Source organism: Azolla caroliniana, unplaced genomic scaffold (genome assembly GCF_043228905.1).
Source record: "Azolla caroliniana isolate FFs.n. ecotype wild unplaced genomic scaffold, voAzoCaro1.0.p SCAF_20, whole genome shotgun sequence".
NCBI lineage: Eukaryota > Viridiplantae > Streptophyta > Polypodiopsida > Salviniales > Salviniaceae > Azolla > Azolla caroliniana.
In genome coordinates, this window is record NW_028230455.1 from 5,126,413 (window position 1) to 5,149,700 (window position 23,288).

The window sequence follows — 23,288 nt, forward strand, 5'->3', positions numbered from 1 at the left end:
AGTCAAGAACAATTTATGTTTCGAGATGGTTTTCTTTTTCGGAACAACTTAATGTATGTCCCAGACGGTCATTGTCGTATCCATATCATGAAGGAATGGCATGATGATGCCCTAGCTAGACATTTTGGTGTTGCAAAAACTTTGGAGTTAATCTCTAGAAGTTATTGGTGGCCACAACCTTGGAAACTTGTTAAACAATTTGTGAAAACATGTGATACATGTGCCCGCGCCAAACCAATACATCATCGTCCCTACGGTCTACTTCAACCTTTGCCAATTCCAAGTAGGCCATGGGCCTCCATCTCGACGGACTTTATCACAAACCTTCCCGATATTGAGGGATTCAATTCAGTATTAGTGGTGGTGGATAGATTCACAAAGATGGCACATTTTATTCCATGTTCTAAAGCAATTTCAGGGATGGAAACAACATATCTATTGTTAACAAATATTGTGGGCCTTCATGGTTTACCAGATGACATTATCTTTGATCGTGGTCCCCAATTTATGTCTCATTTCTGGAAGCGCCTCTTCCAGACTCTTGGAACTTCCACAAAATTTTTGACAGCCTTCCATCCTGACACAAACGGCCAAACAGAACGAGTAAATCAGATCCTAGAGCAATATCTCCGATGTATGATAAGTTATCAACAAGATGATTGGATCAAATTTCTTCCAATGGTTGAGTTCGCCTACAACAATACTCTCTACACATCAACTAGTGTAACACCCTTCTTCGCAAATTATGAATTCCACCCATGCTTTAGTATAGCTATCCCTATTAGTTCTATGAAATCATCTGCTGAAGAACGAGCTTGTTTGAAGAAAGAAGTGCATCATAACCTATCCCTAGAACTCTCAATTGCTCAAGAACGACACAAAGAGAAGGCTGATCAACATCGACGGGTTGTGCCTAATTTTAAAGTCGGTGACATGGTATGGCTATTACGTCGGCATATTCCGACAACTCGCCCATGCAACAAACTTGATTACAAAAAGCTGGGGGCATTCCGCATCATTGATAAAGTCAACATTGTGGATTTCCGTCTTGCTCTTCTATCACACTACCGAATTCACAATGTCTTCCATGCATCACTTCTTGAGCTCTATCATCCATCCTCAATTCCAGGAAGAAGCATCGAGCCACCTCCCCTTGTATGTAAGACTTGGCATGCAAGAATTAGTATGCTTGATATTATAGTATGTAAGACTTGGCATGAGCATGCTTATCATGCATCACTACATCAAGGAGATCAACATCAAGGAGATCTCCCTTGTTAACATCAAGGAGATCAACATTAGTCATGGAATAGATATTGCTACTCATTGTCATCAACTTCTCAATCTCCCTATCTCATCAACGTCCCCATATCTTTACCGCCAATTGTTCATCCATGACAAAAGCAAGACTTGTGGCAAAGGGATATACCCAGATGCATGGTATTGATTATGATGAAACATTTGCACCAGTTGCAAAGATGGCAACGTTGAGAACACTACTTGTTGTGAGTGCAGCCAAAAGATGGGTTCTGCACCATATGGATGTAAAAAATGCCTTTTTACATGGTAACTTGGAAGAAGAAGTGTACATGTGTCAACCACTAGGTTTTCAAGATAAGAAGCATCCAGAATATGTATGTAGGTTGAAAAAGGCTCTCTATGTCAGGAGCAGTACTAAGACAAAGAAGTATTGTCAGGAATAGTACTAAGATAGAGAAGGAATTCATACTAAAAGATGAGGATTAGTACTAAGGGAGCGTGTAGAACACTTGAGAGAATGAGGATAACAAAAGATATATATTATGTTAATGGAATATACAATAGTAGCTAGGAGGCTTAAGACTGGCGTTGAACCGATGTGGTTCGAAATAATGCCTTGTACCTCCTTTTATAGTGTTCTCAGGAGTACTCCTGAAGTTTCTAGAATGTTCCAGGGAAATCTAGAATATACATCAATTTTCTATAGTAAAACTAAAATGAAAAATGAATATCCTTCGTATTACAATACATAGCCTTATGGTAAGAGCCTGACCCATGTAACATAAGGTCATGGGTTCGAGTTTTGCCATATCATGACACTATCCCCACTTTAAAACGACGAGTGTCACGAGTCATTTTGGATTGAGTACCCGGTTTGTCTGGATATTGACGATGGAAGTCTTCAGGAAGAGCACGAGCATTGGTCACATTCTCTATCGGTTCCCAAGTACGCTCGCTGGGACTATATCCTAGCCAATCGACTAAATAGTAGAGCTTGTTGCGAACAATCTTGGAATCGAGGATGGCGGAAACCTTGTACTCAGGTTCATCTTCAAGTTCGATCGGGGGTGGAGGTGGTTTATTACGACCTGGGATGGTGCTGTCCTGATAGGGTTCTAGGAGAGAACTATGGAACACCGGATGTATCCGTAGCTGCGGAAGTAGATCGAGATGAAACACGACATCATTAATCTTTCTGATAATACGGAAAGGACCTAATCGCTGATAATCCAACTTCTTTCATGGGCGTGTAGTCTTGATGTGTCGTCGTAGTAGCCACACCCGATCTCCAATGTCAAAATTGGATGGAAGCCGATGACGATCCGCGTAAACCTTGTGTGTTTGTTAAGCTTGCTATAGATGAGTAGATAAATCTGCTTGTATCTTAGGTAGCCGCTCCAAACGATCCTCTGCACAAGGATTTGTAGGTAACTCTGGGGTTTCAAATACACACCACCGGGGGTGACAGCCTGTCCGTGTAAGCATAAAATGGTGTCACCTTTGTTAATGATTGGATAGAGTTATTATACGCAAATTGTGCGAAGTGGAGAATATCCGCCCAATCATCTTGATGATAGCTTAAAAAGCACCGAAGATACTGCTCCAACGTTTGATTTGTTTGTTATGCTTGGCTGTCTGTTTGTGGGTGGTAGTAGGAGGAGAGGTTACAAGTGATCTTAAGCATTTTAAAGAGGTGCTTCCAGAACTTCGAGACGAACTGGGGTCCACGGTCGCTGATGATACAATCGGGAAGGCCATGATGCTGACATACTTCACACATGACAATTTTGGCGGTTTCTTCACTGGAGATTTACTTAGTACATGGCAGGAAATGGGTCATCTTCGTATATCGATCTACTACTATTAAGATCGCATATGGGGCCACCAGAATGATTGTTGTACTAAATCTAGTGTTTTAATACTACCAAAATGCCCAGTTGTATATGTGTCATAACAGTTTTGGACTACTTGAAGGCAACAAGTACCATTAGGAACATACAAGAGTTTCTTAAAGAATAGTAATCCATCATGACATTCGAATTGGCGATAGTCCGTACGTGGTTGTTGCGATTGTGAACAAGATGCTTGAGAGGGATAAATTTGTGCTAGAATGGCTTGAGCGAAAGCATCTGTCTTCAAGTCCTCACGTATGGTATCGATAACGTGGGAATCCAAGGGCATACCGAAGACCTGCGTTGCTTGCAGTCGTGCCGGTCCCAGGATTACATGCTTTTGGTTATCGAAAACCGGTTCGCCAGGACGTGGTGCTAGATACAAGCACCATAATAATGCATCTGCCTTCTCTTGTTGCTTCCCGGGATGATATGTAATTTTGAAGTCAAAACGAGTGAGGAATTGGGCCCACCTAGCTTGACATCAATTTAACACACGAGCATTCTGAAAGTAGGCAAGGTTTTTGTGATCACAGAATACGGTGACTTGATGAGAAGACCCTCTAGAAAATGCCTCCATTGCGTAAAAGAGTCCACTATTGCTAATAGCTCCTTATCATGAATTTCATAGTTGATTTCCGCAACGTCAAATTTGCGTGAATAGAAAGCCACAGGATGTAGCTTTTCATCATCGCCTTGTTGAGACAGAATCCTGGGGGCTCCACTATATATAAAGAGGTTATATCATGTGCGTTCACAACATCTTTTATAAACCCCTTATACATATGTTTTTTGCTATTTTAGATACCCTTCTATAAAAATTTGGCTAATAAAAATACCCCTTAGTGTCAATATATACTTTTAAAACAACTCATTTTAAATGCCCTTACATAGAAAACACATGTATGTTTTATACATGTGTGTATATATAAACATATTGTGTAGTATTGCATGTGCTCATATGTATGTATTGTATTACATGTATGTATTATATTGTATTCCATGTTTATTTACTTATGTATTATATTGTATGTGTTGTATATCTTAGATGTATGGCATGTGTGTATGTATCTATGTGTTATGCATATGCAACCTCTAAAGTTAATGGATGTCATTTTTTCCTACTCTGACTTATCCCATTATGGGTAGGGAATTATGCTTTTAGAATTGCGTCTTGACATTGCCTAACGATTTATTGTATAATACAAGTGCTTTAAAGATAATTAAATCAAGATAGATAATGCAAAAACCTAAAGTATATAATTGACAATAGATTTCCTCATACTTAGTATATACTCATGGTGAACCTCCTCTTAAACTTATTGCAAGGTATGATTAATTGTCTCTTTTGACAACCTTTCAATTACATGCTTACCAACATGATGAAGGGAAAATAGGTGCTATAAAGTTTTCATCTATCCTTGCAGCAATATAGGATTGATATTTCAAAATGTGTTCTACATCTTCTGACATTGGATGAACCCAATTGTGGTACCAAAACAAAGTTAATGTGAAGACTCTGAGGACTCTGAGCAATATGTGGAACATAATCTTCTTTGTGGCAAAGTCAATTTTAGATCTTCTGATCTATTTGATGAGCCCAATGGTTGATTCCAACAATAACTCATCTAAAGAGTCTAAGAATTTTGAACATGTGGAAAAAACTTTTTCACACATTTGTTTTGGAGACATTTTGCTTCCATGCTTGAAGCTGCTCACTCATTGTTGATGATGTCATCTGTACTTTCTCTAGTAGTAATATGTGAACTTTAGGATTGTAACATTCCTTTTGTATATCATTGTTCATAATCAAACGAATAAAACATTTGGACAAAATCAACCATCCCTTTTTTCTTTTAAAAAATACCTGCCAAAAAATCAGACTCTTCTTTGCTTAAAAATGGCAACTTGTAAGGGCACATCAAGTCATTAGGCTTCACATCTGAGTGTCTCCACAATCACTTATGTATGGTTCGATCTGGCATCTCAAACCTTAGTATCGATGCCACTACTTTTCTGGTTTTGGGCATCGATACATTCAGTTTTCCAAGATCCATTGATGGAGGACTGCAAGATAGAAGATTGGAGTTATCCATGTTATTGTATACATAAACTTGTGAAATTTTAAATATGCAAAAAAATTCTTACTAAAGCAATTAAAATAGCCTAACAATACTTGTTATAAATGCCAATGTGGTTTGATGGAGTATGACAAATGCCATGTTTTGCATGTCTAATGGGATCGCTCTTGTGAACAAAGATTTTGTGCTTAGGATTGGAGACATATCCGCACTTTGGAAACCCATCTATAAAATCAATAAGGGGAACCTTTGTCAACAACAGAATGATTCCTTTATGATTACAACCTTATCATTAAAGTGAAAGATAATTATGTTTACAAACTGAAATTCAAACCTAGGCATCATTTCACATCCATATTATCCAACAAAGAAAAGAGTTTCAGACTAAGAACGATGGAGAATTCCAGAAAATCGAGCCAGTTAACTTCAGATGCAAATTTCGTACAAAAAATTGTTTTACCATCTTTCTTTGCTATACAACTTCCTCTAGCTCTTGAAAGTATGTTGTAGATAACTCCTCAACTTGATATCATTAAGAACAAATGCATACTTACAATTCCATCCATTGATTTATTCAAGTTAATATTCCAATAAAATGTTATTTTGTTGTTGAAAACTCATCCAAATTAGATCTTGAGTGTAGGAATTATTACTAGTCTTTTCATGGCTGTGGATTTCATGTTAGTGACTACTTCAATTTCAGCCTCCTTCCATCAGGAGACTCCCCTCGAGGAAGCACTTGTTTTCTTGTTGAACATGCCCTCTTCCTTGAAAAAAGAGATTATCATTACAAATGCTTTCTTTGTTTGTAGCTATAACAATGGAATTCTAGTTGTTAGCATACATCATCTTTGCATTTTTTTAATTGAAGGAAAATGATTTCACTACGTTAATTATTTCAAAAATCAAGGGAATTGTACAAGAAGAATGTGAGTTGTGTGGTTATATAGCAAACATAGATTAACATGGAAAAAAAACATGAGGGAATGTTGCAAATGCATGTGTGCATGGATTCATACTTGCATACAAACACATACACACATACGAACATGGTTAAAAACTTGGCCATACCAGATCCCTCCTTTGTCCTCGGACTCCAATTGTGCCTCTTTCTCCATAATGGGAGAGAGAACCCTAAAAATGGTTCGACAAAAACCCTAGAATGCACCTCTCTCTCTCTCTCTCTCTAATACAAATGATGTTAAACATAACTAGAGATTAATGGGTCCACCTTGATCTGGTCAATTATTATCACATCATTGTATGGTATTGACGTACTAAGTTCTAATCTAAAAATATCATATAGTAACATGTCTTTCAATATTAAGTTTACACAATGTCCATCAATCTCAAAAACCATATAGATCATTGAACATACATCATGTTGAAAAAATTTCTCAACCTTGAGATAAACACTTCTTTCAAAAAGCAATAGTGAATATTTTGTAATTAGAGTAACATTAAGTAGCATTTAGAACTTATTGGACATCCATTAAGATTCAACATTAAGTCAACGTTCACTACATTACCTTTGTTGATAATCTCTGCTATGCGACATTCCAAAGAAGCTAAGCAATGTCAGAGTCATCAAAATCATTGTCGACAGAGTCGAGAGTCAGGGATGGAGTCAGAGAAGAAGTTGGTGGTGTCGTCATTGTCGAGGTCGAGCTCCCTAGTCGTAGTAGATGTCTAGCAAAGTACCATTAAACTTTCACATACAATCTTTCTATCTTCTTCAAAACCACTCAACTACAAAAATCTTTTAACAATAATATTCCCTTAATGTCCATTACATTTACTTTTATTTGACTTGGACAGGTACCATCTCTCTAACCATCTTCCAGTTAGTCTTTTAAGTCATACTTCCTCTTGGGGAAATATGTTTCCTTCTTCTTTTGCTTCTCAGTCTTCATGCTTCCTGATGCTTGGTTAGTCGCCTTCGAATGGCCCTTGCCTTCTTGCAACGCAAGTCCAGAGGCCGCAACTTAGACTTCTTGTAGGCCGCTCTAAGAGCAGCTTTTTGGTTCTGAGAGAGAACTGTCAATACCTGAGCTATAGAGAGCCTAAAAACCTTAATTTTTGACAGCTTGTTTGGAGCACCACCAGTGACTTTAGCCACTCTGAGAAGAGCTAACTCAGCCTTTAGTTCTTTCAACTGGTTCTAAAGCTCAGGCTTGCTGTTAGATCGCAACTCATGAACCTTGATCTTAACCATGGCTGCTGCGAAGCAGAGATGTGTGTCTTCTTCTTCCTCTTCGCAAGAGAGACATTGTGACTCTCTCTCTCTCTCTCTCCCGCCTTTCTTCCTTCCCCCACTTTTTGCCAAAACATAACACACATATGTGTACATATGTAAATTTGTAATCTCCCCCCCTTTCTTCCCCCATTTTTTTTAACAATTAGCGTTGATTGTATCATGTATGCATTATATGTATGTATTGTATGTGTTTTGTGTGTGTGTATGTTGTATATATGTGCATATGTAGATGTGTATATATGTATGTCTTGTGTGTGTATATATATGTACATATTGTATGTATGGCATGTGTGTATATATGTGCATATTGTATTGTATGTATTGTATGTATGTCATGTGAGTATGTAAGGTATGTGTTTTGTGTTTGTGTGTATGTTCTATGTATAGATGGATGGATGTAAGTTTGTAACATTTATACATGTATCATGGAAGGAATGTGTATGTATATACGTGCAACAATGTACGTATGTATATATATGTATGCACATGTATTTTTCTACGCATTATTTATTTTTTCCTGGAAAATATCCTTTCATTAGTTACAAACAATTATTACAATAAAGTTGACCTACCGTCAAGCTACCATTGATATGTTGCATTCTTCCTCAGGTCCCATCCCTCAAGGATAAATAGTATGAACACTCCACCACTCCTTAACCAAGTTATGTGATTGGTGGTGGGAACAACCATACTGGTGGTGCCAAGCACCATTAGGGTCTTGAATTTTGTAATGTGAGAAAAGGTCCATTCTTCCAATAGGCAATAAATTCAAGGTGTTGCAACACTGCAACATCTGTCTTAGCTTTAATATCCTCATACCGCCCTTTCAAGGTATGCACCATCTCCATCTAGACATTCCGTACACTTTCCACTGGATGAACAGTAGTATTACCAAACACCTTAGAACACCTAGCAGTCCAAATAAACCACATTGTCTACGCATATTTTCAGTGAATGATGTATGTTTGTAAAATTTATAAGTGTATCAATGTAGGCATATGTGTGTATATATGTGTAGCAATGTATGAATGAATATATGTATGCCCATATATGAATGTACATGTGTGTATGCATATATAATGCATGTATGTGTGTGTATGCATATGTCAATTTACATGATTCAATGTGTTGGATGTGTGATTGTAACATGTGCATAATATCTATGTATATATCTAATGTGTGTATGTGTATGTATATGTAGCAATGTATAAATGAATATGTATGTCCATGTATTAATGAACATATGTGCATGCACATATGCATATGGTATGTGTGTGTGTGTGTGCGCGTATGCATAAATGCAACATTTCCGGTGTTATACCTTAAACCCCTTGGTCACCCTTCCTTTAGGTTTGATTGTACATGATTCAATGTGTATGGATGTGTGATTGCAATATGTGCATAATATTTATGTATATATGTACTATTTAGTGTATGTATGAATATATGTATGTACATGTATGAATGTACATATGCATATATATCTAATATGTGGAACATGTATGTATGTATGTATGTATGTATGTATGTATGTATGTATGTATGTATGTATGCATGTATGTGTATAGATTTATGTTTGTAAAACTTATATATGTATCATTGTAGGCATATGTACATATATACATGCCACAATGTATGAATGAATATATATATGTCCATGTACGAATGTACATATGTGTATGCATATATACATATGTCAATGTACACGATTCAATGTGTATGGACGTGTAATTGTAATATGTGCATGATATCTATGTATATATCAAATGTATGTATGTGTATTTATATATGCACTATTATAGCATGTATGCCCATGTCTGTGTGTGTGTATGTGATGATATGTATGTACATATGTAATGCATGTATGTATGTGTATGTAATATACATATGCAATGTATGTATGTGTATGCATGTATATAATGTATGTATATGTGTATGGATGTATGTTTGTAAAATTTATATGTGTAACATTGTAGGCATATGTACGTATATACATGTTGCAATGTAGAAATGAATATATGTATGTACATGTACATGTACAAATGTACATATGTGTATATATGTAGTATGTAATGTATATATAATTTCGGGGTATTCTCGTGTTTAGCATGTGCATGGCTCATATAAGGGTGTATGCTTACGATATACACATAATATATATGCATATGTCCAATGTATGTGGAAGTATACATATATCCAATGTGTGTGTATGTATATTGTATGTATATATATAGAATATGTATGTACATATGTAATGTATGTATGTGTGTGCATATATGCATATGTCAATGTGCATGGATGTGTGTTTGTAATATGTATGTATGTATGTGTATATATGTAATGTATTTATGCATGTATAATTTTGGGATATTTTCATGCTTAGTATGTGTATACGGATGTATGTTTGTAACATGTATGTAATATGCATGTATATATCTTATGTATGTGTAAGTATACATATAATGGTATATCTAATGCGTGTGTATATATGTAAGCATTGTAGTTTGTATGGTTCCGTATAATCTATAGACTATATATATGGTGATATGTGGAATATGCATGTGCATATGTAATATATCTAGTATGTATATATGTAATGTATGTATGTATGTGTATGTAAATTTGTTTATTGTGTAAATATGTATGGATTATATGATATGTAATATCTAATTTATTTATGTGCATGTGTTGTGTTGTGTGTGTGTGTGTGTGTGTGTGTGTGTGTGTGTGTGTGTGTGTGTGTGTGTGTGTGTATATAATATATGTAACTTGTTTGTATGTGTGAAAATCTGTAAGACATATAATATGTAATCTTATGTATTAATATTTATGTGTATATATATATATATATAATATGTAATTTATTTATTTATGTAAATTTTTTGTGTTTGATATGTATACATATACGCATTTGTATATAATTGTGTGTATAATGATATATGTGTGTAATATGTAATATATAAAATATGTTTGTAAGAATGTGTAGTATATATGTATGCATATGTGTGTGTGTATATATATACATACATACATACATACATATACATGCATACATACATACACATACACATGTGTGTATGTATATGTATGTATGCATGCATGAAAGAATGTATGTATATATGCTACTCCAAATTTGAGTATTGTTTGTATAATAATTCTTCACTATTTCATTAAAATATCTAATATTTCATGGGCTTTTGTAATTTTTTTTCTAGTACAATTGATAATACCCTTATGTAAATATATATTTCAAATATATACATTCTGTACCTCAGTGGCTAATTTAAACCCCTTTTGATGAACTCAAGTGCTATCATACAAGTTTTGATAGTGAAGCCCCCGGGGACAGAATGCTACCCAAGGCGAAATCCGACTTGTCTGCTTCAATGATGAATGGTTTTTCTGGATCAACATGAGCTAAAATGGGAGCTGATGTAAATGCCTTCTTAAGACTCTCAAAAGTCATGTCCGTTTCTTCAGACCAAACGAATGATTGTCCCTTCCTGGTAAGTTGTGTGAGAGGCAGAACAAGCTTTGAGTAATCCTGTATGAACTTGTGGTAAAAATTGGCAAAGCCTAAAAAGCATTGCACATCTCGCAACGAACGTGGAGTCTGCCACTCTACCACTGTTTTGACCTTAGCTGGATCCATGGAGATGCCTTCCGAGGAAAAGACATAGCCCAAAAATTCTACCTGGTTGCACCTAAAACTACATTTTTCCAGCTTTGCATAAAGACCATGTTCTCGAAGTCGTTTTAGTACTAACAATACATGAGAATCATGCTCTTCTTGGGTCTTTGAATAAACTAGCAGATCATCCAAATAGATGATCAAAAAATCATCCAAGAGATCTCGGAATATATCATTTGCCATGTGTTAGAAAACTGTTGGCGCATTAGTGAGGCCGAATGGCATGATCGTATACTCGAAGTGCCCATATCTGGTGCGAAACGCAGTCTTCCATTCATCTCCTAGTCGGATCCGTACGAGGTTATATGCTCCTCGTAAGTCGATCTTTATGAAGAACCTTGCACCATTGATCCGTTCTAAAAGACTTGAGATAAGGGGAAGTGCATACTTATTCCTAATGGTGACTTTATTCAATCCACGATAATCTACGGCGAGACGAAGTGATCCATCCTTTTTCTTGACGAAGAAAATGGGTGCGCCGGCTGGAGATTTCGAATGTCGAATGAAACCATTTGCCAAATTCTCCTCTATATAGGCTCGAAGGATTTCTAGCTCGGTTGGTGACAAATTGCAGATCGGTCCCCATGGTGGCTCTTTTCCTGGTTGTAAATCGATGGGGAAATCATACGGTTAATGGTGAGGAAGCGTATTGGCTTGTACTTTATCGAACACATCAACATAATGACGATACTTCTCTAGAAGTTGAACAGTGGACTCCTCTTTATTGATACTGGAGGGGTTTACTGATATTGCGAAGAGAAACATTCTTCCTTGCGTCCTTCCTCACACAACTGATGTAGCGAAATGGTTGCAATCTTATGAGTAGATCCTTGGGTTTGTCGACACCGTATTTCTCTTGTTCTCCAATCTATGGCTGGGCCATGTAATTCGAACCATGGTAATCTCAAAACAATGGGATGTTTTGGGATACTAATTATATTAAATGATACTACACATGCTAAGTTATCTAGGACAATATTAACGAGTTCTGACTCTTCTATAATATTTCCGGAAGCAATAGGACGACCATCAATGACTACTATAGAGGTTGGACACGAGAGGTTTTTTAGGGATATCTGATGAGCTTGGGCAAAATTCCTATCCATGAAGCAAGAGTTGGCTCCGGAATCTAAGAGTGCTAAGACATGTACTGGAGGAGTACTTTTAGTACTAATCATTACTTGAGCTAAGAACACATTGCTAACTTGCTTAGAGGAAATGGAACCACTAATGGGTTGCACAGATCTAGGGATGTCCAACCAAAAGACTCCTATTTTGGCTGGACTTAATCGTTTAACTCTTCTTCTAGTTGACTAATGATTTCAAATTTGTTTGAAAGGCTTGGGCTATTAGGACTATCAGACACACCTATATAAATAGACTCGGGTTTAGTACCATTAGTACTAGCGGTTATTGGATTTACCTGCCTTTTCGGCTGATGGGGACAGTTCATTGCAATATGCCCCGGTCCACCGCAATAAAGACAATCAATTTGCCCTGCATCGTTGCTTTTCTTCTTCCGATAGTGGTCCGCGACGATGCGTGGTGTCGATTTCCATTGGAGTCAGAGTATTTGTTGGAGACGTATTGAATGACTCCCTTGGGAAAGGCTTTGCTACGATTGAAGTGCACGTGGGCTCCAATCTTGTCCTTGGCATTTGGAACTGACGTTCCGAACGTCGTTCGAAGAGACGATTATCGCATCGCACCGCACGACTGATTGCTTCTGTCAATGACTTTGGCTCCACGGGGAAAATTAAGAGTAAATCTTTAACTTCATTACGTAGGCCAAAACGAAATTGCTCCATTAGTGCCTGGTCATCCCAAGGAATATCGGTGGTGTGAAGACGGAAATCCACAGCATAAGCCGAGGCCGACCGCTCACCTTGGCGCAATCTTCGGATTTTGTTGATTGTTGTTCTAACACTGTTGGTATCTCCAAAACAGGCTTTAAATTCAGAAATAAACTCTTCGAAACTATTTAACAAGGGAGAGCTTTTTTCTAACAGGGGGGCGAACCATGCCAAAGCCGTGCCACTAAGTAGAGTGCCTACTAGTCCCACTTGTGATGCATCGGTGGGATATCGAGAAGGATGCATTTGAATGCCTAATCGTACCTGATTAAGGAATCCTGTAAACTGTGATCGCGTTCCATCGAATTTCCTGGGAAGGTCGATCTTGGGTTCTTTATGAACCCCTTGCGTACTGGGTCCTTGTTGTTGCATTGTTACTATGGTTGTTCCGAGCTGTTGCACGCGTAACGCTAGTTCCCTGTGTTGTTGTTGCATCTGCTGTATCTCTAAGGAGATTTGTTGAAGCCCCCTCAATAGTTGTTGATTTTCTTGTTCCAATGCGAGAAACTTCTCTTTCAAGCATTGCAACTCCGAAAAAACAGATTAATATTCTTGAGCGCTAACAGTGGCCATAGTATGAGAGAAAAGAGGAATAAGAGATTAGTATGAAGGGAGGGAGAAGTAAGAAGATAAAGGAAAAGAAGGAAGGGGAGAAAATCGGTTCAAACTGTTAGGAGCAGTACTAAGACAGAGAAGGAATTAGTACTAAAAGATGAGGATTAGTACTAAGGGAGGTGTAGAACTCTCGAGAGAATGAAAGAGTGAGGGAGTGAGAGAGAGAGAGAATGAGGATAACGAAAGATATATATTATGTTAAGGAAATATACAATAGTAGCTAGGAGGCTTAAGACTAGTGTTGAACCGATTTGGTTCGAAATAATGCCTTGTGCCTCCTTTTATAGTGTTCTCAAGAGTACTCTTGAAGTTTCTAGAATGTTCCAGAGAAATCTAGAATATACATCAATTTTCTATAGTAAAACTTAAATGAAAATAATATCCTTCGTATTACAATACATAGCCTAATGGTAAGAGCTTGACCCATGCATGTAACATAAGGTCATGGGTTTGAGTCTTGCCATATCATGACACTCTATGGATTGAAACAAGCACCAAGGGCATGGCATAAAGAACTTTCAGAATCTCTGAAAAAAAAAATTCTGCCTTTTAAAATGTCAAAGTTGATCCATCATTGTATGTAAAAAGGATAAATGATTGCATTGTTGTTATTTTGATTTATGTTGATGACTTAATCATTGGAGGTAATTCCATGGATGAAATAAGAAAGCTGAAAAAAAAATTGGAAATGCAATTTCATATGAAAAATTTGGGAGAGTTGAGATACTTTCTTGGCATTGAGATGATCAGATCTGAAAGTGGTATATATATGTTGCAAAAATAGTATGCAACAACTATGTTGAAGAAGTATGGTATGCTTGGATGCAAACCTATTGGTGTACCACTAGATAAGAACTGCAAATTGAGGGCTGATTTGGGAGCCAAAATAGAAGATGTAAACATGTATAGGTCTATGGTGGGCAGCCTCATATAATTTGACTATAACAAGACCTGATTTGTGTTATGTTGTTGGGTTAGTTAGCCAGTTTATGCAATAGCCAACAAAGCCACACTTGGACTGCATTAGAAGAATCTTGAGGTATGTAAAAGCTACTCAGAACTATGGACTGTTTTACAGGACTGATCTGGACATAAAGCGAGAAGGATATACAGATGTTGATTGGGCTGGAAGCAAAACTAACAAGAGATCCACAAGTGGATATATGTTTACATTGGGAAGTGCAGCTATTTCATGGAGTAGCAAGAAACAAGCTATTGTTGCACTATCAAGTACTAAAGCTGAATATAAAGGCGTTGCAATAGCTACCTATGAAGAGGTATGGATCAAACGATTGCTTTCTGATTTGGGAGAGTATATAGATGGTGCAATCACAATTTGGTGTGACAATATGAGTAGCATTCAGTTGGCAAAAAACTCAGTGTTCCATGCAAGAACAAAGCACATTGAAGTGCATTATCACTTTGTTAGAGAAAAAGTGATTGATGGAGAAGTGGATCTATTGTATGTAACTACAAATCAGCAGGTGGCTGATATTATTACGAAGGGTTTGAGCATGGAAAAACATACATAGTTTAGAGACATGATGGGAGTTATAACCATTGGCATGGTAGCTAAAAAGCATGAAGAAAGAAGATTGAACATGATCCCAAGAAAGGATAAGTTGAGCTGGAGGGGGAGTGTTGAGAAGCAAGCTCAACAAAGGTATGTGATGCTTATTGAGAAATTAGCTATAGTAGCTATTAGCCAATAGTGGACATAAAGGTGAAACAACTATTTAGCTATGCACAACTATTTAGCTACTGACAACTATTTAGCTATAGACAGCTAATTAGCTACCGGCAGCTAATTAGCAGCATATATAAGTCACTTATGTACTTAGGTAAAAAGTAAGTGTAGTAAGTTGTAAGAGAGTAGTTGTTAGAACAGAAAATAGAAAACTGACGAGAGCAAGTTGAGCTCTACGTGTAATGCAATAGAAGCTTTTGGACTTGTGCGAAGGTAAGTCTCCTTCCCCTTCCCCTTTCTGTCTTGAGCACTAAACGATCCAGCACATCACGATCCACTATGCACACAGAAGAGCCGTAGCACCTTCGTAACAGAGCTCCCATCACCATGTGATTGCTATTCTAGGCCCTATCCATTTCTAGCACCCGGTTGACAACTTCATCAATGGTGTTGGTCCAAAAGTTGAATACTGATAGCATCGTTCGCAACCGTCGTGGGTTTTAGGGTTAGGGTAGAGGATGAGGATGAATGGTAATGGTGTAATGGTGAAAATGATGGAGAGTATGATGGTGAGAGAGATCATGAAGATGTTGACAAACATTGAGAAGCATTGTGGGGTGGGGGGTGGTGCCTAGAATGGCTCCACCCCCCTCCCAAGGGGGTTCAACGTAAGGGAAGAGAGAGAGAAAGAGAGATGACAAGAGAGAGAGATTGAGAGAGAAAATGTTCATTATATTCATTCATTCCCCATAAGGGGTTAAATAGGTACAAAGGGGTAGATACACAAGGGTGCAAGCCCCCTTGGGCATTCCCACCTAGTCACTCTCACACCTCTTTGTATCCACCACACTCACACTTACATTCACACTCATAATCCTATAACATTACACATACATATCAACGCATTACGTCTTTCACCCTCACTTATCACACTTATCAATCACCTGTACATCTCCTACGGTAACACAATATGGCATGCCCGTGGGAGAGTGCCTTGCACATTGATCCCACATGCCTTGATCATAATCTTTCTTCAATTGCAATTTCCATCGGTCGTCTCAATGATTGACTCCCTCGATCGGAGCGCTTGACTTGAACATCTCCTTCGGTCAGCGACTTCATCGACACAAACATTCCCGTTATGTCGGTTCACGAACTTCATCATGTGTCCAAAAGCACGTTGTGTGTAGTATGTGTGTTCTTCCTTTAATTTTGTGTGAGTTGTCGTTGTCGATCATGTCCATTTCTTTAGGTGGATGCGTTTTTAAATTTAGGTATTGTAGCCTCAAATTTTCTAAAATAATGACAATGCACTTTGATTTTGAAAATTCTATTATATACCCTCGAGGTTTTAAAATTTCATTCAGTACCCTCAGGGTTTCAATATTTATTACATGCCCCTTTTTTCTCTTTTTCCCTCTCTTTTTGTGTTTTGTTCTAGTTTTTCTTCTTCCTTCTTCCCGTTGGTCTGTATCTTTCTTTTGTTTCCTCCTCTTTCTGTCTCTCTCTGTGGTTTCTGTTTCTTCTTCCCTTCTCTCTTTCTTTTCTTCGTCTACTTTTCTTCTGAGGCTTCTAACTTCCACTCCTTCCTCTTCCTGTATGTTTGATCCTATATGTTTGTGTTTGTGTCAGTTTCTGCTTATACTCGTTGTTAATCCCTGGTCTAGTGAGTTATCGGCCTTCGTCGCTGTTTTAGGATTTCCGGCCATTCCGACAACCACGCCTGTTCTGTCGTCGCTATCTGGTTGCGATCCGGTTGTTGGTTATTCTTGGTCGTTGATTGTTTGTTGTCCGGCCGCCACAACTTTGGTTGCCGCTCCGTCGCCATCCATCATTCCAGCCCTTACGACCATCTCTCCGACACTTTGTCTGGCTTGTCTGGCCGCTCTTTAGCCATTGTCTCGATCACCTTTGTCTCCATATCTAACATCGGTGTCTCCATACTCCTTCGCTTTTCGGCATTTCAGTTGCCATCGCTTTTCTTTTTCGCTCGTCCTTCTTCATCCGGTCTCTTTCTGGTGTTCCTATCATCGTCGCCGGATCCGTCGCTTTTCGGCGTGGGTATCACCATTGTGGCTGTTGTCCATTGCCATCAGTGTTGCCTATTCTCAGTTGTCCGTCTTTGTCTTTGTCTCCATCGTCGTTCGGCTAGCTCCGTCCAATCCGGTATTGTCCGTTGGTCTTTGTTTGGTGTCTCCATCTTTGGCGCCGTTTCGGTTGGTGTCTCTTTTTCTGCCGCTTTCCACTGTATGACCGCCACTCCATCCGGTCATTGTCTCTGTCTGACCGGGCCGCTGCTGGTCGGTCACCACTCTAACCATTGGTATGTGGCCACTGCCGTCCAATCATCGTCCTAGCTCCGTCACCGTTCCGACTGTTTGGCCCATTCCGGTCGTTGTTTGGCGGTTCTCTATCCAGCTCATTTGGCCACTTCGGCCACTATTCGGCTATTCCGATTGCTTCAGCCGCTCCTTGGCCACTATTTGGCAGCTTATCCGTCATTCCGACTCCGTCTCCATCTCCCGTTGTAGCCATCTTTGACCGCTGCTGTCGTCCTTGTCTGGCTGTCTCCGTTTTAGTTTTCCTGTCCGACTCCGTCATCGTTGTTCGACGTCTCGTCTGTTGTTCGACCTTCGTTTTGGTGGCCGCTTTCCGGCTCCAGCCTTTTCTGTCTTTGTCGGTTCGTTGTCGTTTTCTGGTTGTCGTCCGGTCCTTCGTCCCGGTTCTGTTGTCATCTTCGTCGGACGGTCGTAATTAGGCGTCGTCATTATCTCTGACATCTATCGGCTTGTCTGGTTTGGTCGCTCTCCGATTGCTACTCTATTGTCACTTGTTCGGTCCATTCTACCGCCGCCATTCCTCGACGGGTTCCAATCACCATCACCATTTCTCGCACATCATCGATTTGATTTCTTGCTCATTTCGTTGTTACCATGGCTTTGTCGCGTATTAGTCTTCGACTTCATCTTCAAAGGGGGGCCGCCTTAGTGGTCGCCAAAAAATGTTGTGGGTTTTAGGGCTAGGGTAGAGGATGAGGAAGAATGGTAATGGTGTAATAGTGAAAATGATGGAGAGTATGATGGTGAGAGAGATCATGAAGATGTTGACAAACATTAAGAAGCATTGAGGGGTGGGGGGTGGTGCCAAGGGGGTTCAACATAAGGGAAGAGAGAGAGAAAGAGAGATGACAAGAGAGAGAGATTAAGAGAGCCCAGATGGATGTAGCTCAGTTGGTAAGGTTGCCCAATTGAGACCAGGTGGTCATGGGTTCAACCCCTACCTTCCACAGTAGCACCTAGTGAATTAAGAGATATATAAGAAGTATATAATAGAGAGTTGGTAAGGTTGCCCAATTGAGACCAGGTGGTCATGGGTTCAACCCCTACATTCCACAGTAGCACCTAGTGAATTAAGAGATATATAAGAAGTATATAATAGAGAGGTGAGGAAGTTGAGTTTCGAACCCACAACACAGTGCTTGTATTTCTAACAACTTACCACTAAGGTAAGGTAATTACGATAAAAAAAAAGAGAGATTGAGAGAGAAAATGTTCAGTGTATTAATTCATTCCCCATAAGGGGTTAAATAGATACACAAGGGTGCAAGCCCCCTTGGGCATTCACACCTAATCACTTACACCTCTTTCTATCCACCACACTCACACTTACATTCACACTCATAATCGTATAACATTACACATACATATCAACACATTACATCTTTCACCCTCACTTATCACCCATACATCTCGTATGGTAACAATAGCAGCTCCCGGAGTGCGGCCAGAAAGACCGCTTTTGCCTCGTCTTCCAGAGGTGCCCTTATCAGCTCATTGTGTAGTGTCTGGAACCGGATAACAAATTGTGGGGCTGTCTCATTCGGCTCCTGATAGACCGTATAGAATGGGCCGACTTGCTCTCTTTGCTCCACTTGTCGGTGGAACAATCGCAGGAATTTGTCCCGCAAGGGTTCGAATGTGGCGAAGCTCCCAAGAAGGTGCTTTTTGTGCCACCTTGCTCCTGGTCCCTCTAATGTCATTCCGAATTCCGCGATCTTTGAATGTTGGACCTCTGCATTTGTCAACCGTTGCGAGGCATGGTTCGCTTCCCATGTCTGCAGGAAAGCATATACATGCGCCTATGCGTCTGGTTCATCCTAATACTTTGGGTATGGGTATGGCATGGTATCGTTGTTGAAGGGTAGTACTAGGGGTGGCGTCAGTGTCTGATTCCCTTCTTTCTCCGACTTCCGGTTCGGTGGTGGCATTGGTACGCGATCGTTCTTTTTCTCGAATTGTTGTTCTGGTGGTGGTGTTTGCGGTTAGCTGTTTTCTCCAACTGTTGGTCCTAGTTTGTCTCATGGCCCGACGGTGTGGGTAATGTTGTTTCTGCTTTTGGTGTCGGTGTATGCTCGGAACCATCTTCCTTTGGATTGTCCGGGGTGTCATGATTGGTTCGATAATTCGACTGCACGTTTTGCTCGCTGTCTGATTCTGACTCAAAGTTGGAAAAGGCTTCCGATTCTCTAGCGCCTATGGCGAGGGTTTGCAATATCAATTCTCCTTTTTGTAAACTACTCAGGCTACCGCCTTCGTCAATATATTGTTGGTTCTGCAACCGATGTGACTCCTCCGTGTCCCGCCGAATAGTTTTGGGAAAAGACCGGTCCTGTCGGATCTCCTTGGCTGCCTGCTGGTAGGCCTCCTGCCTCCGCAGTCTCTCGGCTAGTCTTCTTTCTTGTTTGGCGACGGGGTCATTTGTCGGTTTAGTCATCCATTCCCCGATGTTTACTGCGCTCTGCAGGAATCGTGGTCGCCAAAACTGTGCTAATCTTGGGCTGGAGTAGCCACTAACATAGGGTGTCCTTCTGGATCACTTCACCAAAGGGGTGGTTACGGGGTTAATGCTTTTGACACAATTATAACTTTTTCCAACTAATTCCGGATTGGCTCCAGATTAACAACATACACAAATTGATTACACGCATAAGATAATACAGCAAGGAAAGAATAGAAAGTAAGTAGATACACAATAATCTTAAAGACAACTTTACTTATATTAATTCCGCCCCTTAATACATCGTTCTTCGGATCGTTTTATAGGCATCTGGTTCTGTTTACAAAACGGTGCCATATTGGCCACCAGTTACTAATAAGTCCGGATCCGGATCGGTGCAACTCTTCGGGATCCGTTCATTCCTATTTTAATTCTAGCTAATTAATAACTAATACTAATAACTTAAATTCCGCTTCTGACTTGTGCCCCACTTGTCTTTCATATTCCGGCCACCGGCCAATAGGTACCCACGAAAGTCACAGACCAAGAGGAGGCCAATAAACAATGGTCGTTTCACGAATAATTGATAGTATGGCAATAACCGGCGCCACAAAGACCAACGACATAGAGAAGACACTAGAGCTGGCAATTGCCGATTTCTGCCTCTCAAGGATTCGAGGGACGATCGACGATCCAGGTAGACATCATTGTATAACCCTCGCCCAAAGAATGAACTTGTTCATCTACCCCCGCCACCACAAGCAGAACAAGGGGAAACTAGCATAATTGATGGTGGTTTCAGATTCAACGTGATCAGTGAAGCTACTTATTGGGAGACAGGTCCCTCTGGATGGGAAGTGAGAAGATCAGTGACGATGAACAAACTCGGCCGAGGCCGATAGGCTGAGGCCGAAACCGTATGAGGAGGGACCCGGCTACGGAGAGCCGGATGGTGCAGGCCCGGTATGAACCGGATGAGGAGTACCCGGTTACGGAGAGCCGGATGGTGCAGGCCCAGTATGAACCAGATGAGGAGTACCCGGTTACGGAGAGCCGGATGGTGCAGGCCCGGTATGAACCGGATGAGGAGTACCCGGCTACGGAGAGCCGGATAGTGCAGGCCCGGTATGAACCGGATGAGGAGTACCCGGCTACGGAGAGCCGGATGGTGCAGGCCCGGTATGAACCGGAGGAAGAGACATATTCGTAAATATGTTTCTGAGAGCCCATTGTGGCTATATTTGTTAATAGCCGAAAAGTCATATTAGTATAAATGACTTAGGGCAAACTAATAGATTGTTGTTAATTTTCTTGTTGGTGCAAGAAGAAGAGAGAGTGCGCAACTGTATAGAGAGAGAGAGAGAGACGAGGTCGTTGCCTCTGTTGAAACCGCCGCCTGTGGCGAAGATCGTGAGCACGAGGTCGTTGCCTCCGTGAACTCACTTTTTTGTACATTCTTACATAGTGACAGTTTGCAGCCCGTGGGCTGCCGTGGTTTTTCTCCTAGTTTGGGGTTTTCCACGTAAACCTCATGTGTATTTGTCTTCCTCTTTGTGTCGTGTTCTATTTCCCGTTTTCTGTGTATGAAAAGAATCTCGGTTGTGGCCGAGCGTTGCGCATAAGGAACGTTGGGTTCCCGTCAAGTGGTATCAGAGCAAGGTTCGAAACAAAAAAAAATGGACGAATCGTTTGGCGGCATGTTCAAGCTCACCGGCTCCAACTATTCAGTGTGGAAGTCGAAGATGAGGGACATGCTCGTGGTTAAGGACCTCTGGCTGCCGGTTCAGTTCGGGGACAAGAGACCGGACAAAATCAACGCCGCGATATGGGAGGTGATGCACATGAAGACAACGACGTACATACGGTGCTTCATCGACATGAGCCTATACAACAACTTCAATGAAGAGAGCAAGGCTCATGAGCTCTGGGAGAAGATCAACATAATGTTTCAGAACAAAAATGTTGTCAATCAGGTGTCGGTATTCCGGAAGCTAGTAAGACTCCGGTACCAAGATGGCTCCAGCATGGCGGAGCACATGAATGCCTTCCAGGGGCTGATCCACCAGGCTACTTCATTGGAAGTACCTCTCGCCGATGAGGTACTAGCGCTACTCCTGCTCGGTTCCCTCCCAAATAGCTGGGAGACGTTGGTTGTCACTTTGGGCAACGCCGGGCCGGAAGGAAAACGGTTATCCCTAGCAAGAGTAAAGTCGAGTTTGTTAGATGAGGAGGCGCGTCGGAAAGACAAAGATACGAGCTCTGACTCCAAAGCGCTTCTTACCGAATCGGAACGCGGAAGACAGAGAAACCGTAGTCCCCAGAACCGGGAGAAGTCGGGGACACGGTCAAAGTCAAGGGGAAGGCCTACTTGCTTCTATTGCGGCAAGCTGGGACACTTCCAAAAGAACTGTCGGCATTTCCGTAAAGACAAGGAAACCGACGGTACCGATTCGAAGCAATCCCCGGACCGGAACGGTAAAGACCGAAACGGTAAAGACCGGAGGGGCTAGACCAGAAGGGAACGACGACAATCGCGGCAAGTGAAGAAGAGTAGTTGATGCTCATCACCGAGGAGTGTGAGATAAACCTTGCCGGCGACGAGATGACCTGGGTGGTAGACTCCGGAGCGTCGTTCCACCTTACCCCGGACCGGAAATGCTTCTCATCCTATTCAGCCGGTGATCACGGCCGTGTTCGGATGGGGAATGAAGGAACATGCCGAATTGTCGGCATAGGAGACGTGTGGCTGACAACACCAACCGGATGCAAGTTGCTGCTGAAGGATGTCCGACACGTTCCGGAAGTTCGTCTGAACCTGATATCAGCCGGTCGGCTAGATGATGAAGGCTACACGGGTAGCATCCGGAACGGTGTCATGAAGTTCAGCAAAGGGAGCCTGATTGTGGCTCGGGCCCGGAAGGTAAACACATTGTACCTGATGAATGGTCGGTTATGTCCAGAAGAAGTGAACGTGGCATCCGACACTGCCGGTGAGCTGTGGCACAAGAGGCTGTGTCATATGAGCGAGAAGGGGATGAAGAGGCTTGCAGACGACAACCTCATTCCAATGAAGAACGAAGTGAATGTGGCATCCGACACTACCGGTGAGTTGTGGCACAAGAGGCTGTGTCATATGAGCGAGAAGGGGATGAAGAGGCTTGCAGACGACAACCTCA

The 23,288-nt window shown here is 40.7% G+C and overlaps 1 pseudogene; it reads right to left on the reverse strand.

The window, feature by feature from the left end:
* Positions 1-6,936: 6,936 nt before the first annotated feature.
* Positions 6,937-7,484, reverse strand: LOC147850843 (large ribosomal subunit protein uL29 pseudogene; annotated as a pseudogene).
* Positions 7,485-23,288: the final 15,804 nt, after the last annotated feature.